This window comes from Penaeus japonicus, unplaced genomic scaffold (genome assembly GCF_977035675.1).
Source record: "Penaeus japonicus unplaced genomic scaffold, GWHDUDI00000001_assembly GWHDUDI00000014, whole genome shotgun sequence".
In the NCBI taxonomy this organism is placed as follows: domain Eukaryota; kingdom Metazoa; phylum Arthropoda; class Malacostraca; order Decapoda; family Penaeidae; genus Penaeus; species Penaeus japonicus.
Genome location: NW_028234416.1, coordinates 30,179,922 through 30,182,421, shown reverse-complemented (window position 1 = coordinate 30,182,421; position 2,500 = coordinate 30,179,922). Strand labels below are relative to the sequence as shown.

The window sequence follows — 2,500 nt, the reverse complement described above, 5'->3', positions numbered from 1 at the left end:
AACTTAAAGTTGCCGGAGAAGGATAAAGAGATAAACTAATACACCAAAACAGATAGATAACGAAATATGGACAAAGAGAATCTTTTCTCCTCCGTTCTTCTTTCCCCTTTTATCTATATTCCTCTCTCTCTCTCTCTCTCATTTTCTTCCATATCAACTTTCTCTCTTTGCCTCTTCTCTTTCTCTCTCTCTCTCTCTCTCCCCCCCTCTCTCTCTCACTCTTCCCCCCCCCTCTCTCTCTCTCTCTCCCTCCTTCTCTCTCTCTCTCTCTCTCCCTCCTTCTCTCTCTCTCTCTCTCTCCCTCCTTCTCTCTCTCTCTCCCCCGCTTTCTCTCTCTCACTCTTCCTCCCTCCCTCTCTCTCTCTCTCTCTGCAAACATATGACGTGTCGCTTCCAACTGCCGATTAAACTGTGCAGGTGTGAGCTCCTCCCTACACAGGTACAAGAACACCTGTGTCACTTTCTACCTGCACTGCGCTGGCAGACGAACGCTCATTGTATTTCTGAATGACAGATTTAAAAGAAAAGAAATATATAATTCTTTATTTCGTATTTTTTTTATCATGTCTCTTTTTTCTATATTCCTTTTTTATCGTTGTCTCCCCCTCTTCATTCTGTATCTCTAGTTCTCGTTTTCTTTTATTATCTCTCCTTCTTTATCTGACGTACGTCACTTCCTTTCGTCTGTTGAGAACTGATTAGCTTGTTATTCTTATATCCCTTTTTTTATAGATTCGTTTAAAGAAATCATCGATTGTATAGCTCTCTTTTTTTTACTTACGTGTTGTAATATTAGACACATAAGTGAAAAATAGGAGTGACATTGTGAAATAGAATAAACTCTTTAACATATAACTTTATATGTAACTTTTACACTGCATTTCCTTTGGTATGGATATTTTCGACCATCTGTTCTTTTACTGTTAATATTTATATCATAACACGTACAGTTGCCTGGATGCATATGACCTGTATCATATTTATCATATGTATGAACATATAATATTAATGCAAGCACACGCACACACACACACACACACACACAGTCACACACACACACAGTCACACACACACACCACTCACACATAGACACAGACAAACATACACTCAGTCACACACACACACAAACACAGACATACACACACTCACTCAAACACACATAGACACACACACACATACACACACTCAAACACACATAGACACACACACACACACACACACACACACACACACACACACACACACACACTCACTCACACACATAGACACAGACACACACACACACACACTCATAGACACAGACACACACACACACACACACACACATAGACACAGACACAGTGCATACACCCAACGGTAAGTACGACATGTTTTCCACTTAATCCTCACCATCACCACCCTCACGACGCATGCAACAGCAAACAGCGCTAATAGCTGGAGATTTCTCAAAGGACATCCTATTTCAGCGTATCCTCCCTCAGGGGCTAGGGTTGGGAGTAGGAGTGTAGGAGTGGGGGGAGGGAGGGCTTGTTATCTCCTGACTTGTGAGGTAGAGGGGGGGAGGGGGAGGGGGAGACGTGGAAAGGGAGGGGAGGGAGGGGAGGGAGGGGAGGGAGGGGACGGTTTTAGGCTGGTAAGCGTGTGGGGTTAGGTCTGTCTGTCCCTTGTCTCTGGGCCGGATTATAAGACCAGCTGATGCCCTGACCACAAGCCCCAATACTACTGTCCCTTCACTTCAGCCACTCCAGCGATACCTTTTCGATCTATCTCATATATATATCTGATGGCGTGAGACACATAAAACTAGTAATATTAACTGTAATAACATCGACCACGAATGATAACAAAATGGCGACGCTCTTACAGTCCGGCGTTGGGGCCTTTCCATACGAATCAGCAATCGCTCTAAAATATTAAGTCTAGAATTCCCTCTAAGCCCTGAGTACGTGCTTTTATTATTTAGTGGTTAATCTACGGTTACCTCGTCTTTGGGGAAGGAGGGAAGGGGCTCGTTAATGTTTAACTTGAGGGGGGAGGGGGGAGAGGAAGTGCGAAAAGGGCTCGTTATCCCTTGATTTGGGAGAGAGGGAGGGAAGGTAAGTAAGGGCTCGTTATCCCTTGATTTGGGAGAGGGAGATGGAAGGTAAGTAAGGGCTCGTTATCCCTTGATTTGGGAGAGGGAGAGGGAAGGTAAGTAAGGGCTCGTTATCCCTTGATTTTGGAGGGGAAGAGGGAAGGTAAGTAAAGGCTCGGTATCCCTTGGTTTGGGAGAGGGAGAGGGAAGGTAAGTAAGGGCTCGTTATCCCTTGATTTGGGAAAGGGAGAGGGAAGGTAAGTAAGGGCTCGTTATCCCTTGATTTGGGAGAGGGAGATGGAAGGTAATTAAGGGCTCGTTATCCCTTGATTTGGGAGAGGGAGAGGGAAGTAAAGTAAGGGCTCGTTATCCCTTGATTTGGGAGAGGGAGAGGGAAGGTAAGTAAGGGCTCGTTATCCCTTGATT

The 2,500-nt window shown here is 44.8% G+C and overlaps 1 protein-coding gene across 1 annotated transcript in view; it reads right to left on the bottom strand.

The window, feature by feature from the left end:
• The window catches only part of LOC122258805 (synaptotagmin-5), a 65,543-nt gene that overhangs the window by 34,300 nt on the left and 28,743 nt on the right, over positions 1-2,500 (bottom strand). The window lies entirely within an intron of this gene.